Below are 24,831 nucleotides of genomic sequence, written 5' to 3'. Positions count from 1 at the left end.
GTCTTCCAAGCTTTTTGAAGATTTCTGTTAATTTCCCAAAGTCCGTTATAAGTATGGATTGATTTATTGATTATTGTTACGACCAGCAATTTCTGGCCTGATAACTTCTAAACAAAACTTTAAAAGTGAGTAGTGGCATAAATAGAGGACAGCATTTAGATAGAGTCTGGTTCACCTCCCACAAACCATTATTCTCCAAGTGCTCAGATTGTGGAACAAAGAATTATCAGAGTCTAATGTTACCCACAGTTTCTCTGTGTGGCTTGCTTTTTTGTCGCACTCCAATGTAGTTACAAATAATGGAAGGCTTCACTGTTATTCATAGGATGAATATTTGTCTTGATAATAATGCATCCAAGCTAGTTTTGCCTCCTCCATGTATGGGTAGCATAGCTGCCAAGCGGCCTCATGCTATGTGTCTAGTCCTGGCATTTTTAGCCAACATCACTTTCCCATTCTTGAACCCTTATAAGTATACATTGATAGCCCTAGCATGTAAAATATTATTGGCTAAAAAGACTGGACTGGCCAAATGAAACCCACAAGAGGTTGAGCCACCTGATAACTATTAAGCGGCTGCCATTGCAACGGTGAAGCAGAATACATTAATTCTGGTTCATTTAAAAATATAGGTTAACCACAACAAGATAGGGTTGAAAATATCATTCTCTAGTATGTGACTCTAGTAAATACCTGCCATGCGCATTGCTGGAAAGAAGGCTGTGCCCTGTGATCCCACAGAACCACAGAAAATGGAAAAGAGTATAGCTGGATGGATGGATAAACGATAGCTCATCTAGGTAAAAACACAGAATATCAAATGACACTTCAAGTTTACTGTCATCCTACAGAGATGGGAATGTTCTCATAGGTTTATACACAGAAAAAGATGCCTTGTCAGGTGTTATCTCACGTCAGGTGTGAGATGTTCTGTCATTCTTCGCAATATGGCTCGCATCACTTTACAGTCTGAGTGAAGTTCTCATGAATTCCTACTAATTTCTTTTCTATCATCAACCATTTTGGATGTATCAAGTATTTTTATTTATTTTTAATTCTTTTTATTATTGTAATTAACATCATACATTGGCCGTCATGGCCACACAATAGGGCTGCAAGGCGTAAAGTGCGTCACACAAGAAACAACAAATTACATTGAAATCGTATCAGTGGGACTACAATCTATCAGGCGTTTAAACATCTACTTCATGTGTCGATCTTCGAGACTGGGGGGGTTCACATAAAAGGCCCCTGTACTCGTTCCATTTGTTCCATATATCCCCCCATTTCTTAGGGCAACCACGTGCAACATACACAGTTCGTTCCTGTAGCATGCACCAGTCCATGTCCCGCTTCCAGTCCGCAAGGCGCGGATACGTGACTGCCCCCCAGAGTCTTGCTATGTTGCGCTTAGCCACCATCTGGCCGAGTGTCACCCAGAGCTTGCCTCTGGCTGATAGGTCAGTCGGCTCCCATATGTTCAAGATACATCTTTTAGCCTCAGGGCGTAACTCAGCTCCCCAAACGTCCTGCATACAACGCGTCACTTTCACCCAATAGGCCTGCAATAGCGGACATTCCCACAACATGTGAAAGAAGGAACCAACCATTCCGCACCCTCTCCTGCAAATGTCATCTTCACTTCTGGCCATCCTTTTCAATCTAGTGATGGAAATTTAAACTCTGTGTAAGATTTTTAGTTGTATGAGCCGCAGCCTAGACAAAATAGCTACCTCCTGAGGGAAGGCCAGCGCACTCCTCCACTCCTCCTCATCAATTACTAAACCATCAGTCTCCCACCTTTCTTTGAGCCCTAGGAGCAGGTCAGGGAGGTTATTGATCAGCTTCTTGTACAGGAGTGAGATTGTGTGTTCCTGTATGGGGCCATCCAAGATCCTATCCTCCAGGGGGGAAGCCTGAGGGGGCAGTGTACCCTGAGGGATATTCTTCTGCAGTGAATGGCGGACCTGGAGGTATCTGAAGTACTCGGTGTCTGCGAGCTCATAAGTTGTTTGTAGGGATTGAAAGGACTTAACCCCACTGGGGCCCCAGAGATCCCCGACCCGTGAAATGCCGAAGAGGTCCCAGTTACGGGACCCCTGTGTACGACCCAGAAGGCCAAGTCGTTCTGACACCCAAAGCGGGGTGGCCAAGGTGAGCACGTTGTGCCAGCCCATCTTGCGCTGGACTATGTGCCATATTTGCACAGAATGGAGGGTCGGCCTCGTAGCGCGAACCTGGCCGGCCTTGAGTAAAGTGCTGCTTCATAGTTTCCTCCCGGTAGGAGCCACCTATCCATGCCATACCCTGGGTCGTTACCGTCACTATAGGTGCCTTGATTTATAGCGGAGAGGTGCGCCGCCCAATAGTACCTTCGGATGTCAGGAAGGGCAATCCCTTCATCGTACCACCCTAGAGTTAATTTCTGGAGAGCGATTCGAGGTGCCCCAGACCACAGGAGGTCCCTCTGCGCCGCCTCAACAGCCGTGATGTACGATGAAGGAACTAAGTCGGGGTAATTTTGGAGGGCATAAAGGAATCTGGGCAGCGTCATCATTTTAAACAGGGCTGCCCGGCCCAGAAGGGAGAACGGGAGCTTCTGCCATGCTACAGAGTCTCGTGTGAGTCTCCGGAGGGGCGGGAGTAGGTTCCTGTCGTACATGGCGGCTCTATCCTTGGACATAAAAATGCCCAAATACGTAAATCCCTCTGTGACCACTTTCATTGGACAGTCCCGCGTAAGTATAGGAGTGCGGCCGTGGAGGACATAGAGGAGTGATTTGCTCCAGTTGATACTATACCCGGCGTTCTTACCAAAGTTGGTGAAGATTTCAAGAGCTACGATCAGTGATCGCCGGGGCAGCGAGATCTAGAGGAGGATATCGTCGGCGTATAAGGAGATTCTGTCCTCCCATCCATCAGCCCATCGGAGCCCCTTCAGGGAGACGTCCTGTCTGATCCAGGTAGCCAGCGGCTCCAGGGAAAGGGCAAATAGAAGAGGCGAGAGCGGACACCCCTGGCGTTCCCTCTTCCCAGGGTGAAGGCCTCTGAGACCTTATTGTTGATGACCACTTGGGCAAGCGGTTCTGTATAGAGGAGGCGCACCCAGGAGATAAAACCAGGGCCAAGCCCAGTTTGCGGAGGACAGCCATCATGTAAGGCCATTCCAAAGTATCGAAAGCAATTGTGGCATCGAGCGACACCACCACGGCGTCTTCACTGATCGTATGACATCTCCCCAGCACCCCGTTCAGTCGACGAAGATTAAGTGCCGTGTTGTGGCGGGGCATGAACCCTGATTGGTCCGGATGGACCAAGGTGGGGAGGACCGGCTGGAGCCTATTTGCCAAAACTTTAGCCAATATCTTAGGTTATGCGTTTAGAAGGGAGATGGGTCGATAGGAGGCACACATCTCCCATGGCTTCCATTTCTTAGGGATTGTTACTATAGTTTATTTTTTTTTATTTAGGGGGTTTTGTAGAGCGCTTGGTGACGCTAAACGGCGTGTCCCCGCGCTGAGGAGCAAGTGCTTACAGGAGAACTACAGAAAGCGGAACCTATTAGCGAATGAATAATATTGTTTTTAACTTGGCTCTGAAGATTGATTCCGATGGTTCTAAGCGCAGCGTAGCGTAGTTGCTAGTCTTTGGTCACGGGGTAACATCCCTTTGGACCTGCTCTCTTCGAACATACGCTTAAGGTAGGGGCTAACTCTGTCCGGCTTGCGCTTGCAAAGCTCAATTGGAAGGCCATTCGGGCCAAGTGCCTTACTGGGACGGAGCTCTCCTATTGCTCGCTCCACTTCTGCCGTGGTGAGTGGCGCCTCAAGGAGGTCGCGCTCCGCCTCAGACAGGGCCGGCATTTGCAAGTCCGCTAACAGTGCGACCTAGTCTTCCTCTGGACGGTCAGACCCACTTCTGTAGACTGCCCAGAAATGGCGTGCAAATTCAGTAACTATATCTTGTGGTTCGGTGACTACTGTGCCGTCCGCGGTTTGGATCTCCGCCACCACCCTATTTGCCTGTTGTTTTTTATCAAGCCATGCCAGGAGTGTACCCGCCTTGTTTCCCTGATCATATATCTTGCCCTCCCTAGTTGCCGTCATCCTTCTTCGCTGCCTCAGTGACCGTCGCCTGGTATTCCGCGGTTTTTAGAGACAGCCAGTGGCGTGCAACAGGTGTATTTTCTGTACGTGCTGTCTCCTCCAGCATCCCCAGGTCAGCCTCCATGGCAGCCAATTGTGTCTCCCTCTCCTTCCGCCGACCCGCGATCGCCGACAGGGTCTCCCCTCTGAGGACCGTTTTAAAAGCCTCCCATAAGGTAATTGCTGAGTCCACGATCCTTCGTTAGTATCAAAATACCGGGCAATGGAGGGGGTCAGTGCCTCACGGAGGTCCTCATTGCGGAGGTGCCAGGCATGGATAGGCGCGATGCATCCTACTCTCCGATTTCCAACGGTAATGTGAACCAACACCGGTGAGTGGTCTGAAATACCTCGCGCCAGGTGCCTTGCCGAATGCACGATCGTGTCTGGGTGTAGGGGAGTGAGAATGTGATCAAGGTGGGAGAAAGAGTGGTGGAGCCCCGAAAAGAAAGTGTACTGTGTATCAATAGAGTGCATCAGGCGCCAGACATCTGTGAGGCCAAATGTCTCAAGGAAGTCTCCCAACCATCTTTGTCCCCGGGGTGTCTCCCTGGGCGGATGTCTATCCAGGATCCCCGAAACAACCGCGTTAAAGTCCCCACCCACGAAAAATGGACCCTCCGGGAGGGATAAGAGGAGTTTACCGAGGTCCATGTATGCCTGTGACTGTAGACCAGGCGGGACATAAGTGGAAACCAGAGTAAGCCTACGACTCTCCCATTTACCGGAGACTGTGGCAAATCGGCCGTGTGGGTCCGCGGCCGTGTGATCTGGAAGGAAAGGGAGTGTTCGTCGGAGGAGGACCCCCAGTCCCCGGGACCACGTGGTGAAGCCAGAATGGACTGACAAAGTGTACCCAAACCTATTTAAGGCGTGACAAGTGTTGCCCAACAAATGAGTCTCTTGTAGCATAACAACATCGGGAAGGTGACGCTTAATGAACTGCAATACCATAGTACGTTTGAGTTTGTCCCCCAGCCCATTGATGTTCCAGCTCAGTATCTTGAGGCTTTTGTCCCACTGCTTAGCCATATCCAGGTTTCACAGTTGGTTTCGACCCCGTGACCCCTGCACGCCATGCAACCTCCTCAACATACCTCAAGTGCAACCAATCAAACAATTCTCCCCCCTCCCCAACCTCCCACAACTCCTCCCTCCCCCAACCCCCATCCCCCCCTGTCCTCCCTCCTCCAACCCCTCCCTCCTCCCCCCCGATCTCAAGCAACACCGCAACACCCCCCCTTCCCAGCCCCATCAGACTCATACTCCCCCCCTCTGGAACAGAACCCCCCCCACCCTGCTCCCTGCTCTGTAGGTTTCAAACTACCCACTGCCCCAATTAGCAGTGCGCCTTTCGCCCAACCCCAACCCCGGAGTGAGGAAACCTCCCCCCGAGGAAACTCTGTTAGGGAGAACGTGGGCCGGCCCCAACTCCAGCCGCCGAACCTGTGCTGCCCCCTGGCTATGAGTCCCTTGGTGCCGTAGAGCGCCCTAAAGTAGCCACATAGTCTCGGAACCCCTGGGCGGACGGTCCCACCGCCCAACACTGGTAGCAGAGAAATATGAAAAACACACATGCATTATACATTACAGTTCAGCAGGGCATGGTCCCACTTTCTAAGTCCTCCTTGTGCAGCTGTGTCTCGGAGAGAGTCCCAGCGGGGACTATTCGATCTAGATCGCCATGACCGTTGGCTCCGCTCATCTCCCTCTGATTTCTCCGCAGCTGACCCCGATGAATGGGCCCGGGTCTCTCTCCACGTGTCACGATCTTGCCCTGCCTGTGCCTCCGGCACCGCCGTGTCAAGCCAATCCTGGACCGCCGCCGGCGAAGTGAAGAACATGGACTTGCCTCCCACGATGATCTTTAGTTTCGCAGGGAAGAACATCATGTATCTGATGCCCCGGTCCCGGAGCGCCGCCTTTACCCCCAGGAAGGAGCGCCGTTCTTGCTGGACCTGCAGCGTGAAGTCGGGAAAGAATCGGATGGTCGCCTCCTCGTATTGCAGGTCGCCATGTTGTCTCACCGCCTGAAGGATGGCATCGCGATCCCTATAGTTCAATGTTTTGGTGATGATCGTTCTGGGCGGAGCCCCTGGCTTGGGTTTAGGGACTGGAGCACGGTGTGCTCGCTCAATTGCAAAGATCTTGGAGAGTCGTTTTGTCTTCAGGTGGTGTAGGATTAGGTCCTCCAGAAACAGCTCCACACTTTGCCCCTCCATTCCCTCCGGCACACCTACCACGCGGATGTTGCTCCTTCGGGCCCTCCCTTCCTGGTCCTCGAGCCGCAGGGCCATTTGGTGGTGTTGGTGGACGAGCTCGTTGATCCGACCTTCTAGCCGTTTTTCCGAGGTCTGTAAGGCTTTGATGTCCGTCGCGTTAGTTTTGGACCTCTCCGAGGTTTTACCCAGGTCTGTGCGCAGTATGTTAACCTCAATGGAGATCTTATCCATTTTTGTCTCGAGGTTAGAGCCCAGCGTCTGAATGGCGGCCATTATGGACGTTAGGGACGGCTCGCCTGGTCCGTCGCGCCTCCTGCTGCCGCTCCCGGCTGTACCTGACCCAGCGGCACCGCATATTTATCAAGTTTGTTAGTCTGGGTGGATGCCCCCCCTTTGGGCCGCATGGCGAACAGCGGTGCTCCGGCCGTCCAACCTCCGGGCCGCCGGCTTGTGAGAGGTAGGTTGTGGATTTCTGCTTGTTTGTCACCCCCACTCCGGATCGGTGTGTCCGCTCCACGTGGCGGGCCCGCCAACCACCGCTCGTCTATGTGTGCGCCGCACCTCTAGGCCTCAGTCCGCCCACTGCAGCAAGGGCGTCTCCACACTGTCACCAACTGGCCCGACAACGCTGGCAAGAAGATCAGAGGCACCAGCCCACTCCGCAGTGACCGGTTGTAAGGAGTGCCTCTGCCACCTCCACGACCTCCCTGGGATCTTGCGTCTCCTGTGGTGCCAACTTCTCGGGGCCCGGGGCTAACCACGTCAGGCCCACGTTTCAGGGTCCCGCCCCTTCGGGGCAATCCAGCGGGACCAGGCCCACGGTGTCCGGTGCGTCACTCCGGTCACTTGACCATCGCCAACGGCCACATGGCCAGATCTTGCTCCCTGGGCCTCCCCTCTGCGTCAGGGGTGTCTGTGCGGACAAGTGTCTCCGTTCGTCGTCTTCCGCCTTTAGGCCCGGCAATCACCGGCCGCTGTTAAGGGGTGCCCGCCGGATCTCAGGCGGCGCCACAGGGGGCCCGCACGCCCCCTCTTTAGGTCGGTCTACACAGGCCCACCTGGTTGACCGCAGCGGCGCGGTCGGGCGCCAAGTCGGCGGCCCGCCCTCCGGAGGGCCGGCCTCACTCCAGCCCTTTCAGTCGATTACAGGCCGCAAGCCGGGGTCTCTGTTTCGGCCACTCCCGGCCTCAGGGCTCCAGGATGCACTCCCGGGCCCGCCGCAGCACAAGAGAGAGCTGCGATCCGCCCCCGCTGGGTCCTCCGACTCCGCTCCAAGCGCGGATCAGTAGCGCCACACCACAGGGAGCCGGGGCTCCGATGGCAGAGCGCCCTGGCCCGGATTTGTGGACGGATTCACGGGGACAGCAGCGGTCCCGACGGAGCTCGGGTCCCAGGCGGCCATCTTCGTTGGCGCCTGGCCACGCCCCCGATGTATCAAGTATTTACTGGGGATAAGCAGACACACATCTTTAAGAATCCTATCATAGTCCTTCACAAGCTTCCAAAGTTCTTGGTTTTTGGTCTATTATGAGGACTAGAAACTTGGATAATTGTACATTTTGAGGCAGTTAACGAGCTGATTGAAGTACATTTGAATAGTATGCAAGATGAAGAAGTTTGGGTTTGGTGAGAATGGATCCAATGTAGAATATTTTAGTAATGGTGTTAACAATTATCATTTAGGGAAGGCTAACATCATTTCTGGTATATAATGATGGCTGAAATAACCTAATTCGTATTATTCTATTACAGGTACAAGATGGTTAAGCACACGCTTACCTGTTACTTAAATGCACTTCAACATGAGCCAATGCTTGTGAAATAAATGCAAGAGTATTAGGGTTTTTCAAAGAAAGTGTCAACTGTGTTTCCAAGCCATTAATATGAGGTCTCCAAGAAGTTAGCACTCATAATGCCCAGTAGAACATATCAACTGGATTTTCATGGGGGAAAAACGTCTGTAGCTGGCTACAAAATTCCTGGTTGATCAGAGAGTCATAAACTATTTATTTGTATTTCATTCCATTATACCATATTATATTATCAAGAACTATCACTTCGGTTGTGCATGAAACCTCTGGAAGATCTGGTGACCTATTAGGGAATCCTTATATTCCAATATAGGCCGCCAGCACACTGCTTTACCTGCAGGTGCTCCAAGATATTCATTTGCTGGGACACTGCTCTGGGGAGTATTGTGTGTGGATGGCTCGTCTAGACCTGAAACGTGACATTTCCAGTGCTAGGATTCTGTTTCTCTCCAATTTTCATTGCAAAGCTAATATAGATCTCAGGCACATAAATTGGCCTTTTAGATGTGATACCTCCTTTTGCAGCAGTCATTAATTTAACTGCCATCCGGCACCATTCTTACTTGAAACTGCATATAGATGTTCATAATCTGGCCATATCTGCTCATTTACAGATTCACTCTATTCACACTACCAAACTCTCCTCCCTTTGGGGCAACTGGCTCTAACTACATTCCCTCCACCCTTTTAATCACTGCTGGGTTTTCTTAAAGAAACCTCCAGAAACCTAACCTTGGTCCTCATCTTTTGGGTTTTGCTCTGTCTTGCTCTGAATGGGTTTGGAGCAAACGTCAAGTGGACAAAGGCATTTCAGTGCCGGAGAATAAGTAGAGAAAAGGACCAGGAATGGGAATAGATATGGAAAGTGCCATCTGATATGTGAACCAGAACATATACTTCGAAAAAGGTAAACAGCGTTTACAACGCAACTTTTACCACGCACTACCTTTACCACGCAACTTTTACAACGCAAGTCGCTACAACGCCTTGCGCTGGGGGGCGCTGTAGGATAGGGAATAGTTTAATTTACTATCCAAAACCTTCCCTACTATCCACGGGGACTGGAGTTGGAATAGTAAATTAAACTATTCACTATCCAGTGCCCCCCAACACAAGTCGTTGTAACGACTTGCGTTGTAAAAATTGCGTGGTAAAGGCATGCGTTGTAAAAGCATGCGTAGTAACAACATACATCATTGAAAAACTGTACAGACGGAGACTAGAGAGGAGAAGGGGGAGACGGAATGAACACCGTTAAATTTAGTATTGATACAGAAGACAAGTGTAGAAAATGAGTCATCTAGAGAGGGGTAGATGTGGGTATTCATGAGGTACCAGAAAAGGAGATGGATCGAGTAACTAAATTACAGATTGGAGAGTGGATGAAGAATATGCAGAAGGGTCAAGAAAAAGGACTGAGAGAAAATCACTGAGTAGGTGAACTTTGAAAGCAGTGGGGTGTAAATAGCTATCTCATATTATATCACGCGTGCAAAGAGAGCAAACCCAACTTCCTCCATTGGTGGGCCTCCTGAAGCATTTAATGGCGCAACTTTCATATAAACTGGATAAACATTTAGTGGTTTTAGATGGGCACTGATGAAATATACCAATATGCTCATGGTGTGCCAGGCAAACCTCACCCTTCCAGTGGTGTTTTATGGGTTCACCATCCACCCAAAACTTTAAAAGAATTGTGGTACTTTTCAGAAAACATTTCCCTAAAAAGAAAATAGCTAAAGAGCTATGAGTGTTACAGGCACTTCATAAATTATCGGTAAGCAAAATCACATCTTATCTTTTTAATCACAACTTATATTGCATTTTACTTACTTCCCCTTTCTTCTTGTTATTTTTTCAGCTACTCATTTCAATGTAAATTTCATAATCTGAATGTGTAGCGAGCAGAACTAGACACATTTTGCAGGGTCATGCAATAGGGTTTCTCCACAATTACCAAATCTTTATAGGATCCATAAGCTGACAGGTAGAATCAGTCTTACAAGCTTAGACCTCATGTAGCAGAAGTGATATCATAACATTTTTTATCAATAGAAATTATAAAATACCTAGACATGATTAAAAAAATAAGTCATAGCAGTAAACTCACTCTGGTACCAAGAAAAGGAATCATGGGACACGCTTCCCATCTTTGGGAACTTCAGGTCCCAGGAACCACTGCCGAAGTGCCTGGTCACACAGACACTGGAGGAGAAGACAATAGAAATTTCCCATGAAGGGCTGCTTGAACTACGCTGTGCGGGACATGCTAGCCATCTTTTAGGATTCCAGATCACAGGATTCTGCAAGACCCCCTAACTGCCAGCAGGGGGCGCGACAATAGACTTGTGATATAAAGCGCTGCTTGAGCCCTCCTGTAGGTGATGCATTTGCAATCTTTGGGGCTCTAGGCCCCCAGGAATCACCACTGTATGGCAGGACCTGGGCTCACTACCAGTGGAGGCGGAGACAACAGACTTACACTATAAAGGGCTCCTTGAACCCTGCCATGTGGGATGTGCCTGCACAAAGCCTGGGAAAAGGCAGAGGCCCTTCTTCGCCTGGAAAAGGTTGGGGTGGGCTCATTACTACTCAATTTAATAAGCAGACTGACGCAGAACTGTTTTAGAGAGTATCTTATGTTTTCTTTGTTAAGCCTCTCCCACTGAAGTACAAACTGGCAGAAATTGCCCATAAAGGGGGCTGAGAGGGCCAAGGCGTTAACAGCCTCCAGGTGCCTTGAAAAAAAGTTTTTTTGCACCATAGCACCAAGCAAGGTAATGACCCAACTCCCCTCAGGAAATCGCGGGTCAGCGAAAGTGTCACCAAAGAGGAACCCAAGGCACGTACCCCATGTGTCAATCAGGGCCCGGTAACTGAAGCCCACCCACACCACACCTGGAAAGGAAGCACTGTTGCGGTCTAAGGAAAGAGGAGGGAGTGATTGTAGAGCTGAACATCTTTGGTTGAGGATCCCAGTTTGACAAGCAATAAATCCCCCTCTTGCCTCACTCATTCTTAGTGGAACACCATCCTCTTTCAAGACTCTAAAATCAATAAAAATACAACGCACCAAAAAATTGGGAATTGAATGAGTCCAAGCAATAAAAATCTAAAAGGTTTGATTTAAAATTTCAAAATAAACCAAGGAACAAATGCTGGAAAAGGGACAAACCCTGACAGGCAGTGTGCCGGCTGGAGGCTACTTACCTGGGGATGCTTTACGGTAGTGTAAGTCGTCCGACATGGGGAGTACGCAGAGTAGGGCACTCGTAGCCCACTCCAGCCAGACAGCAGGGCACAAAAGGGCACACAAGGTAGCAAGTTGAGCCTAACAGCAGTGAGCGGCTACCCCCTCACAGTCAGAGGATAAATCCAACACAGAAACTCTACCTCCCATAATTGATTTGTGTGATTGATGATATGGCAACAGTTGAAGTGTGTTAGGAGTTATGACCAAGCATGATGGAGTTATGACTGGGTATGATTTATGACTCTGACAAAACGATTTATACCCCTGTCAAATTGATTTATGACCTGTCAACGTGATTTATGGCCTGTCAAAGTGATTTTTGACCCCCGAATCGTACATGAGAATAAAACACTGCAGCCAATAATTCCCAAAACACAGCCAACACCACCTCATGTCTTTCTAACGTAAGTCTTTGTAATAAGAATGTTGGAGTGGTCCAAGTGCGGATGTAATTAGGAAATATGGTTCTCCAGCAAGAGCTCTTCAGTGCCATGAGGGTAAATGTTACTTTCATGGAAGTGAAGGAGGACTGTCGCCGTGACGTGGGGACTGCTCCTTGCATTGTAGTGTCTTCTCAATCTGGTTGACTGGAGGAGGTTGAGTACATACTTCATAAGAAACTGTTTGCATTGGTAATATTTTATACCCCACTGTATATGTTGCTGTGGTTTCTAGTTTCAGGCTGATAGTGGGGTGGGGGTAAGAGGCAATTAATTTCCATTAGCCAACTAATGATGAAACGGAAGGGCGTGGAAAACCCTCAGGTTGTTGTTAAACGATAGAAGATAGCCAAACTACCCCAGGTGTAATTGTAATTGAACAAAATCGATGTACTCATTGAGGAATAGAAACAATGCTGAATCTAGCCAAAGTCCGCACCTTGCAACCTAGCAACAAACCCCAGAAATCAGCATAAATATTCGAAAAAACTGCACCCACAAAACTGGACATCTGAGAAGTAGTGTAAGAGCTGTCCACAGGCCAGAGAAGGAACTAGAAGTACAATTGGAACCGAATCCCCCACTCACCCCCCACCCTCCATGCTAGTCCCCTTAGAACATAAGATTATATCTATGGCAAAATAGGTACCCGCCATTAGCCAATCTGGAACAGGTAGTTTCACCGACAGAAAGGGAAGTTGAGGAAGGACAATGCAACAATGCCTCAAATATGAACACTGGTAGTGATCTGTTATTTTTGAGCTGAAGGCCAAATCTTTTCAACTAAAGGGCCTTGTTAAAACCCTCGATGCCAAATTTGCCAAACTTATTCCTAATACTGCTTGTGGACAGAGAGGTACAAGAGATGCAGATAAGTTCACACATACACAGGATCTAGAACCCATTCTACTCATTTAAATGCAATTACATTTGATTAGCAGGAACAATTGTTATAATAATAACGCAATATGTATAAGGAATTAGGCAACATATAGGCAAAGAGATGTGGGATATTAGATCTAAGGTCTGCCAAGAATATTTCAGTTGTGAATGGGAAAGATCGGAAGGGGCAAATCCTTTGATGAGCCCTGCTATCCATTCTCACCTATATCACAGTTTGTTTATTATAGATTGAAGCTCCCGCTGACAGTATGAGAAGCTAAAAGAGATAGGACACAGGGCTACACACACAGATGACGTAATTGGAACCTACTGTAGGTGATGGTGGGGTGAGCACAGGTTATTTTTTACTGTGTATCTTGCTTACCCTGACTAGAGTGGTGGCTCCTGCTTGTGCAGGTTGCATAGTCTGACAACCAGAAACTCCAGTTCTAACAAGCATAGAGTGTAATGGCGTAGAGTAAAGTGGTGTATAGTGCAGTGGCATAGAGTGCAGTGGTGCAGAATAGATTAGAGTGGCGTACAATGGATTGGCATAGAGTTCAGGGGTATAAAGTTGAGTGTTTCAGAGTAAAGTGCATTGGTGTATAGTGTATTGGCAGATAGTGCAGTTAGGTAGAGTGCAGTGTTGCAGAGTGGCATAGAGTGGAGTTGTGCAGAGTGGATTGGTGTGGTTAAGAGTGAATTGGCATAGGGCAGAGTTATACAAGGTAGAGCAGAGAGGTGTAGAGTGCAGTTGCATAGAGTGGTGCAGAGGAGAGTGCAGTGGTGTGGAGTGGTGCAGAGTAGAGTGAAGTGGCGTTGAGTGGAGCCTTCATGGTGTGGTAGCAGACTGCTATTACAGATAACACATTTTCAATTGAAATGACAATTACATTGCACAGACATACAGTTTTACTAATACACCTATACAGTGGACAGACAAAAAGGTGAAAATTTCATCACCTAGTTTGACGATGTGTTTTGATGATATTAGTGTATTTGTTTCGAACACACTTTAGAAATAACAAAAAGATTTGCTTTATTTGTGTTGCGAATTCTGAGATATTCTGAAATACTTACACAGTTCATTTAAATGTTGTTGTGTGCTAGAAAACACTCTTTCCTACCCACAGTATCCAGCAAGATTGTCACATAAATCCTCTCACTTTGAAGTCAAAGAAAGAAAAAAAACTGGCGTCCTTGAAAGACAGTGTGTAACGTTTGACTTAGGTCTTTGAATGCCCAGCAAATGTGACGACATGGGAACAAGATTTACAGACCTGTTTACAGAAAGGGAGCACTCGGTAGGATACTGTAAATAAGGTTTGGGCAAGGAAAGTTACAAACGTTACAAACTCAAGCTGGACAGCCTGAAACAAATGAAGCCAGGAAACGGAAATCAAGAAAACCTGAGTTACAAACCGCAAAGTCAATGGCAAGAAACGGACAGAACAGAACGCATTCCTAGGTCAACTTTCTAAATGTTCCCAAGATGTCTTTAGCGTCTGGTAGGCTGCAAGATAAACAGGCAAGGCAACACTAACGAGAAATTACTCCGGCATTGGGGATCTATAGATCCCAAAGCGTTCAGAGCAGACCTATATATAGAATTTTATGGACGCTCTAAAATCCCACGGTTATCCTCGTCCATGAAATAAATCCCTGTAATGTTTGATCAATTTCTCTCAGAGCTCCCCTTTGCTCCCTATTTAGTTGGATTTTAGACAAAACCCTAGTGCTTTTATAGGCGAAAATCTGTCCTTTATTTTACTGGCACGGATTGTCAGCCAAGGAAAATGTGGGCCCCTACTGAATGGCCTTTAGAGAACTTTTATACTTAGCGTGCAACTCGAAGGTACTGTGGGTTAAATGCATGATGGATATGCAATGCCTACTGGGGTTGGAAGAGCTGCAAGCAAGCCCGGGAATAGCTAGGAGGATCACTAAGAATATTATAAAAGAAAGATTCTGGGCATTTTCTATAGAGGGGTAATTATAGAAATGTAAGACATGGCGATATGTAGATTGTTTTTAAGATATTAAAAATGCATTTTTGCTCTTGAACCTTGTACCCCAACGTGGCAAAACAACTTTATGTAAAATTCAGACACGAAATTCTCTCCACCAACGAAGTAGATGATCTGACTAGCACCAGTGTGTCGATGTGGCACATCAGAAGGAAGTTCTGCACGTTTGCACCTGATCAATTGGATTTGCCAATGGACATTTGATGTTTTGATATATACTTTTTAGTTGTTTTCCTTGATGAGCAACTGGATTGTTTTTAATGGTTTCATTTATCTATTTATGTAATGTTTTTATTATGTCTTGTGTTAAAGGGGATGTTCTCTGAATAAGCTAGCATTTTGAATAGCATAGGCCTGCCATACTCAGCGTGATTTATCACGTACCCATCAACAAGAAATATATTTCAGAATTGCACTCGTTTTGTCCCCATATATCAGCTTGACCGTTTGTGAAAATACCTATATTTTTCAAATACATATTTTATATTTTGAATAAGTGAGCTCAATTCCTCTAAACAAAAACTTACAATTTTCATTAAAATAATATTATTTTGTCATCATCACCAACAGCAAGGCTTTATTCGATTATTTAAAACAATCATAAAAGCATCATAATCGTTTAACACGCCATCATTGAAGTAGAAAGCTAAAAATAGATTACATGTAATAGAAAAAAACACCCAATCAAATAGTTAAACATTTCTGTTTAAAAACAGCTGGACCTCGTTTATGAGGCAGTGCGTCACTTTTACGCCGCCGGTGCATCACTTTTTGTGATGCACCAGCAGCGTAAAAAATGTGCCTTGTTGCACCATATTTACAAAGTGAAGCATCTAGGTAGATGCGTCACTTTGTAAACTCCTGCGCTACATTATACCTGCTCCAGGTATAATGTATGCACGAGGGCGTTATGACGCAAGAAAGGGTCATAGAAGTGACGCAGTGAAATCTATGAGATTTAACTGCGCTACTTCTAGGACGCAAATGCGTCAATTCCTTACGCCTGCCTCACAGCAGGCGTAAGACTGACGCAGGCCCTTTCACATGGGGCTTGCCCCATGTGAAAGGACACATTGCTGGAGTCGCGTCACTTTTGTGACACACTCCAGCAATGCGCCACTTTTGCGCCATACAGATACGTCAGAAATACTGACGTATCTGTAACTCCTTGTGCAATGATGTGTCATACTGTAAATATGACGCATCATTGGTGTCGCAAGGAGGGCGCAGTGAAAAGTGACGCATCGCTGTTTTCACGCAGCAATGCGTCACTTTTCATAAATGAGGCCCAGCTGATTTTAACAAAGTTCCAACATTAAAACAGACCTAAATATTGGGCAACATACGTAAAAAATACAAGGCAGACTTCCGTTGTCGAAATCTATACACATTTAAAATCGTTTTTTAAACTTTCCAGTTAATGATGCATAATATTTACAGAAAAAGATAAAATGCTCAAGGGATCGTACAGCAGGCTTATCACAGGGACATACTAAAGCAAAGCCATTGTCATACTGGCCCAAGGGAAAGCAAAGTAGAGTTGTTACACTACCTAAACGGAATTGAGCTACAAGGGATCTTTCCCAAGGGCTCAGGTGGACCCAGCTCAGATATTGCTGAATGTTGGCGGTTGTTTGTATAATTGCATGGTTACCCAAGCTGGGTTTCCTCAACTGGTCCCGCTCCCTTGTAGTTTGAGTGAGTTTCAGGAAAAGCTGTTTCACCTTTGGGATGTCAGCTTTGGTAAGGGAGGATGGAGATATAAACATACTATCCCAGCTAATAGCTTTAGACATAGATCTCACGTAGTTCAATTAGGGAATGGCATGACCCTTTTCACAGACCAAGCAATCAGCAATAACCTCTCTGTAGAAGGAAGAAAACGTATTTGCCCGAACTGAAATTTAAAGTACAAGCGGCCCATCCTAATCATATCTGAAAGATAAGTAATGCCAGTTCCTCATAGAGAAAATAATGCGGGTCGAGGGTTTTAGGCAGAGGAGTCAGCGACAAAAACGATTCTCCTCTGCCAGGATCGAAGTAACCTCTCTATAACCCAACACCCCCAAGTCATACATTAGCACCGGTAGACATTTAGGCTGGAAGACCTCCAAGAGGGGATGGACTGCACTGTTGCCCACTCTCTTGGCTATTCAGGGCAACCATGAGAATTTCTGGTCATAAATAATAACCAGGTAAGGGAAATCTATAATCCTTTTGATGTGCCTATCTTTGATCAAGAATGAGCCTTCCTTCTTTTATCTAGAACCACAAACCATGAATTTAGTTTTAACTGTGTTAATGTCCCATCTAGGCCATTTATAAAGGTGACAAAACTACATATTAAAGTCCTACGGCCATTCGGTTTACGAGACATGAGCACAACATCATCTGCGTAAAGCAGAACTGGGCCAGGTGTAGTCCCGATCATGGACATATCCTTACCTCCAGTTGCTAAGCATGCATTTAATCCACAAATTTCTAATTAAAATAAAATTGGGGCCAGGACACAATTCTGACGAACAACTTAATGTAACTCAAAGTACATTCCCCACCTGGCCCAAAAATAAGAAATGCACTTACTCCACAATGTAGGGCCCGAAGAAAGGTAACCAGGTCCACATCAAGCCCATAGCCAGTAAGAATGACCCAGAGCTTGCTGTGGTTTAACGCTATTGAACAGGCTACTTAAGTCTATAAAGGAGAAGAACAGCGAGCCTCCCTTAGCAAGTGTGTATTTGCTAATAACTAATTGGAGATTAAGGGCCTGATTTAGATGTTGGAGGATGGGTTACGCCGATATACAACGATATCCCCTATGCCAATCCCATTATATCTTTTGGAATTAATATTTTGGCAGACGGGATATCTGTCACCACTGTGACGGAGTAACCCATCCGCCAACATCCAAATCAGGCCCTAAGACATTGCTCGATAGTGCCAAACCTTCCCTAAACCCGTGTTGTGCAGGATAGATTACATGGTTAGCACTAAACCACTCCTCAGTCCTTCTAAGGGCTATGCGCCCAATAACCTTGACCATTGAGTCCAGGAGAGAGATTGGTCTTTAACACTGTGGATCATCTATGAAGCCTTTTTTTATATACTGGGACAATCACTGAACAATGCCAAGACTGGGGAAAGCCTCATAGGGTTGCGTTATTAATCACGTTTGTAATAATCGTGGCCCAAAACTCTGCATTCTCCTTATATAGAACCATCGGGACACCATCCGGCCCAGGTGCCTTCCCTGATAGGCTTTCAATAATCACCTGTCAAACTTTATGGAAAGGGAAAAAAAGAAGAACGATCCACTGGCTTAATATCCCTTGAGTCCGTAAAAGAATAAATAGTTTTAAAGTGGGCAACCCATTACGCTGTACTAACATTGGATCCCAAACATGTGGTCAAGGCTTCGGTGCGCCTAGGTCTATTCAAGATTTTACAGAAGCCTCCAGTATCTTTAAGTTGGATGGCTGCCACCAGATCGTACATTGTCTCTTGCTTAATGGTTCACTTTCTATTCCTAATGGATATTTTGTAGGCAGCTCGACCCGCCACTACTTTGGCCTGATCTCAAGGAACATATGTTACTGCTTGTCTGAGACTCTTATTTGCTAGCATACAGCCCTATCAAACCAGCCTGGTTCGGCATTTTCTCTGATCTTCGCTTGTCCAAGGAGACTTTTTTTGAACTGGGCATTTAGAGAGCCAAAAGTCATAAGTATGACAACGCTGGGATGATTTTCCACCAATAAATAATCCAATAACAAGTCTAGGATGGATTTAATCAATGAGGTAAAGAATTTTGGGTAATCTACACCAAGCCACCTAAGCCATAGCCCTAGATCATGAAGCCAAATGCCAGGGGGCTAAGCCTAACATGGAGGTCAACACAACCAGGAAAATCTAAGATGGCCTCAATGGGGTTATGGTCGCTAAATGCTCTAATCGGGAAAGTAAAAGATTCAATATTATTGCCCATAAGACATGAGACAAAGACATAGTCAACGACAGTAAAGGTAGAAGTAGAGGGGTCAATATTTCCCATGAAATCCATTCCATTGTACAGCCCAAGCTCAAGCACAGATGTTAACAACTTTTCAACCCTAAGAGTCATACTCCCCAAAGTACGTGTCTCTCGTAATCCCTGGAAGGGTAGGAATACACTGGGATTTAAACCTAATTTAGCAATAATATCTACCCCATTAATATATTAAAATTGTGTGATACATGAAAAAACCTTTTCCTTGAACAATGTACAGCAAAAAACAAACCCTCTAAATTTAAAGACTCATTGGGTTCCACAGAATTGCAAAAATGAATAAGACAAAAATTAAATGAGCTGGAGAGAACCAGCCACAAAATCTGTATTTCTAGAGGTATAATGTGAACTGGATGTTTCTTAAATATACATGTTGTACCAGGGCCGGACTGGGAACAGCAACCAGCTCTGATCTGCTCAACCAGCCCTGGGAGCGGGGGTTGAGGGGAGGTGCTAGCAAGCACTGTTCCGCCTTTGTTACAGGGGGGTCAATATTGCAGCAATGCTGCAAAACCGGCTACCAGTGACAAAAGCGGCCCCACGGGCACAAAACCAGCCCAACCTCTCCGGCCCACTGGGGAAATGCTAGGTGCCCGCTACGGCCAGTCCGGCCCTGTGTCATACTAACCAAAACTGCCAGCCTGTCCCCTATGTGACCTCAGAGCAGGCACACTAAAGTACTAGACACCTTTCTAGGTAGGATGATCCAGGCACCAGGTCTCTTGAAAAAGGATAAGATCAAAAGCAGCTAAGTAACTAAGTCAATCTGTATCATCTAATTTAAAAGTTATCATAGACACATTCCAACAAATCAGTTTAACCTATGATCCAGCGGCCTATAGAAAATATATCATAAACAACGCTACCCAACTTCATAACTTATAAACAAAATTCTATACTAAATATGGACCCATTTATAAACCTGACATATTTTGGGCCTACTGAATCAGGTGGTCAGAATAAATCTATATATACATTATCTACAAACTATATACATTTTATACATCTGCGAAAAGAATATTATCATTAGAATAAAACATAACCTTTTAAACGACCACCATAGGCGACGTGATCTAGCTAATAGTAACCTACACTTCTGAATAACCAAGACCAGCTTGTTTGTCAAAAGTAAGATTTTTATTTTACTAAAGTATGGTATATAGGTTGATAGTTTTATAAATGAATTTTATTTGCAATAAAGCAAGCATGATTGTAAGAAATATGAGAAAATACAATTTAAGCAAATGAATTAAAATTAAAGTGAATATATAAAGTTTAGCATTTCTAAAACCTAATTCCCTAACTGAGCTAAATAGATAGAAATTAAAGTAAAGTTCTTTGAGGATTCTTACGTGCTCCACGCAAAGTCCAGCAGCACTTCACCCTCATCAGAAAGTCAGAAAGCAGCAGCCAGCCCATCCCTAAGGGCATGACTTTTTATACCTTTCTACGCTAACTAAACTAGCAAAGGAAAGTTTTCAGAAATCTTCGACGTCCCATTGGCTGAGAGTGACAAGTGACATGTCACCCACTTTTCAAAAAGTTCCATTACATCAAGTTTCATAAAGACCATTGTCTCTTCCACGTGAAGCCAGAGGCTTCCTCATTTTGCAACAAATGTATTAAGTCATTCTCGCAGCGTCCATAGACTTTCTATTAACTTCCGCGGATGCCAAGTTAAGGCTGACAAAATGTTCACATTCGACCTTGGCCATGTCCGACAGAATGATGGCAGCTCATCAGTTTTTGCTTTGTGAATGCAGCTTTAATAAACGCTTTAATTCAGAATGGGCGTCTCGTGACTTTTGCAGAATTACAAGTCAGCTTTTTCTCTGCGACTCAAGTAACTAGGCCCAAAAGCAGGCAACTTATGCTTTCTAGTATAAAACAAACACAAGAAAAGTATTAATGTAAGAAATAATGTAGATTCTGTATCCACCCTTTTATTCACTAATTAATTAACCAACCCTTATTAGTCCAATGTTACCTAGCCATTGCAAACAGATAAAGCAGCGTTTATATCTACCAGTCTCCGTTATTCCATGAGACTCAAATGCACCTAGAATAGTAGAAATGACATCACACAGACAAGGAAAAGCAAAATAAGCACATGCTTCTTTTAAGTTTGCAGCAGTTAGTAATGACAAAAACGAAAACAATAAATTATTTAATTATTTTGCACGAACAAAAAGATGCAACAATTATGCACGTTTATGAGCACACATGTTAGTCCCCCCATGTGTAAAGTTTAATCTAAGTTGTATTAGCACGACATATCACAAATCATTAATATTATTATTCATGTTATGGAAAAGTGACTTCGCGAGTTTAAACAAAATTTTGTTTTCTATCTCGCTCCATCAACTCCCTCATCTGGTGATTAACAAATCACCACACCAGCAATCAAAATTTTGATAATTTAAATTTTCTAAGAAATCGATTCAAATTCATGTTTTAGTAAACCTAAAAGTCTGTTTCTGCATAATCTTTGCAATTAGCATAACGCTCTCTATGTAATTCCTGTAATTCGATCTCCTTTTCTTCTTCTTTTCTAAGTTTATAGATTCTTTTCTTTTCTTTCAATTGTTTCTTTCTTTTATGTAACAAACAACCTATTTTGGTCAAAATAAAAATGAATACTATTATAATCAAAGGTGCCAGAATCTTGCCAAGAATTGAACTTCCGATATTATGAAACCAGTTTTTAATTGCTTGAAACCTATTTGAAAGTTTCCCTGTAAAATCATCTTCTTCTAAAGGAATTATTTCTGAATGCATTTGTGTAATATTCTTAATATACATTTCAATATTCTTACTTTCATCAGGTATGTATGTGCAGCAATGTTGTACATGTAAAATGCCACAGACTCCTCCCTCTTTTGCTAGGAGTATGTCTAAAGCAAGACGGTCTTGAATTACCATAGATCTAATTGCAATAACTTCAACATTCACTAATTGAAATCCATCAGCTGTGTCAGTTGATAATCTATCAACTATAGTGGACAATTTTCTGATTCTCCCTGCATTTAGAGTTATACCAACAAAAGGTATTACAGCTTGAAAAATATCTCCCAGAACTTCAGTAAAAGTTTCTCTTTTCACTCTATTTACATAATTATGAATTTTAAACAATCCTTCTGAATCTCTGTCAACATGAAACACTTTAGGAAAAACAATTCCCACATAACAAGTTCCATACCAATGGTCTGGAAGGTTGTAGTAGGCTTTATCACCACAAACAAAATAAATCCCAGGAAAGATAGGATCTTTTCCACCTTTAAATCCCCAACCTCCCAAAATCTGATAAGTATCTTCACAGTTACTTGCACCTACAAAATAATTATCAAAAAGTGTATTATCTCTTCTAATGCAAAGTTTTCCACTAACTGGTTTGTCTATGTGAATAGCAATATTTTCAAGCATTTTGCCATTTAATTTCTCATCCTCTTTTTGCCAGAAGCTCGTCTTAGTCTGCTTGATTAATTCATTCCTCTTGTAAATTGCTCTTCTCTCCTCAACCATGTTCAAAAATTTCTTTCCTTCAGCACTTAATTTACATGTTAGATTATTCTTATAAGCATACTCATAAGTGAGTTCGTTAGTAACAAGGAAAAATTCTCTCATTTGTTTTGCTTTCTTATGCTTATTTAAAGTATTATCAATCTTAATATTAGCAAAAATTTCATCATAATTTGAATAGTAATATTCTAAACGTCCAGTTTGATAAAATAAACTAGTTAATACACTACATGTTACAGCATAAGTAAGAGGAAGCATATTATATGTTACTCCCTCAGAAACAGAAGCAGGTAACTTAACACAGACATAGCAGTCTTTTGCATCCATTACCTTAACATATTCACTCAATAGCTTTGTGAATGTATTACTTGAAAAATCACCAATTGATTTATCTTGATGAATGTTAGGCTGATGATCAATAACTTTTGCAGACGCACTATGTTTAGTTTGACTAACCTGAGCTTTGCTTGTTATGTTAACTTTGTGTAATTCTCTATTCATTTCTAAAGGGATAATTACAGCTAGTACTAACCAGAGCAGAACTAAAATGAGCAGACACACCAGAGTCATCTTACAGCATCTTTTAAAAACAGAACACTTTGAAGTGCTCTCCTTAATATAAGGCATTTTTGGTTAGTTTTAGCCTCAAAAATAAAAATAATTTTTAAATTTCTAAATTTATTTACACCCCCCTTTTAAAATATTTTTATTTTAAAACCCTAAACAAGATTTCTTCGACCTTATGTCATACATAAGTTTTCTTCAACTAAACAGTTTTTCTTCGACCTTGTGTCAACTAACAAATTTTCTTCAGCCTTTTGCCAATTTAATATTTCTATACCTCAATCATTGTCACTAATTTCTTGGATTTCGTTTTCTTCTTCACTACTATCATATATGTCAATAACAGGTGGAATTACTAAGTAAGTCCACTCAGGAGACTTGTATTTTTGGTTTGGTCTTATTATTCTCTTTCCTTTTCTCGATATCACTTCAATTTTTCTTCCAACTCCAATTTCTTTTTCAGGACTCTTTTGACTACTGATTTCTTCAACTTGTTCTTTTGGCTTTCTGATCAATCTGACTCTCAATCTTCCACCTGGCCAGTAGTCTGTTTTTCTCACGTACTTCTTCTTTGGTTCAGAATTATTTGATTCTGACTTCCAAGTCCTTTTCTTTCTGTTTTCACTTTCACCTTCCACGTCACTTTCTTCAGTTTCGTAGTCTGAAATTTCTATTGACTCAGGAACTTCTCTATTCGGCAATTTCACTCCTTCAGGAACTTCACTTAGTCTTCCATCACTGGTACTCGGTAATTCGTTCTCCTCCTCAATTACCTCCAACTTCCCAGATTTCGGATTTTTGTTCCTTACTTCAGAGTTTGTTCTCTGCCTTTCGATACTCTCCTGGTTTGAAACTTCTTTTTGTTCAGCTTCTTTGTCTTCAATGGAGACAACCTAATCCTCAGTTATCTTTCCTTTTAACAGATTCTCTTCACCTTCAGAATCTATTACAATTATTTCCAAGTCTTTTCTTGTCAGATTTCCATTCACTGGCACAGTTTCCAGATGTCGACTTTCTTGTCGATCTTCAGAATCTGGAATTATTTCACCTTCTGTTTTGTCTTCTGCTTCAGAATCAGAATCATCTGTGGTATCACTTTCAATGTCAGAACTCTCAGGAGTTGGTACTGGAATAGTATGACTAGGATGAATCCAACGTTTTAATCCTCTGCACTTTACAGCATTAGTAGTGATCAAAATTATCTGCCTAGGTTTCTGCCATCTAGGAGCTAGACAATTCCTTCTCCGATGTACTTTTGTTCTGACCCAATCGCCAGGTCTCAGATCATGTGTCAAAACCTTTTCATTTGATTGAGCTTCAGTTCCCACCTGATTAGACACAGAAGTTACCATATCAGATAACCTTTTACAGTAATCCAAAATTGCACTGTCATTTATGCTCAACAGTTTACCTACAGGTACAAAAGCTTGCCTCATAACTCTTCCCATTAAAATTTCATGAGGACTCAAACCTGTCTTTTTATCTGGTGTACTTCTTAATGACATCAAAACAAGTGGAAGAGCATCAGTCCACTTTATACCTGTTTCAAGACACATTTTTCCAATTCTGTTTTTGATTGTCCCATTTATTTGCTCAACTACTCCAGATGCCTCTGGTCTGTATGCACAGTGTATTTTCTGCTCAATGCTCAAAGCTTCACAAATTAACTTCATCAGTTTGTTATCAAAATGGCTTCCTCCATCACTCTCAATAGTGACTGGAAAACCGTACCTTGGGATGATTTCTCTGAGCATTAATTTTGCTACTGTAATTGAATCACAATGTCGTGTAGGGAAAGCCTCTACCCATCTTGAGAATAAGCATACAATTACAAGCACATATTTCAAACAATTGTGTAAGGGCATTTCAATGAAATCCATTTGTAACCTGGTAAAGGGACCACCCTCTCGACCAATTATTCCT

Source organism: Lissotriton helveticus, chromosome 3_1 (assembly GCF_964261635.1).
Source record: "Lissotriton helveticus chromosome 3_1, aLisHel1.1, whole genome shotgun sequence".
NCBI classification, from domain to species: Eukaryota; Metazoa; Chordata; class Amphibia; order Caudata; family Salamandridae; genus Lissotriton; species Lissotriton helveticus.
This window is presented reverse-complemented; position numbering follows the sequence as displayed.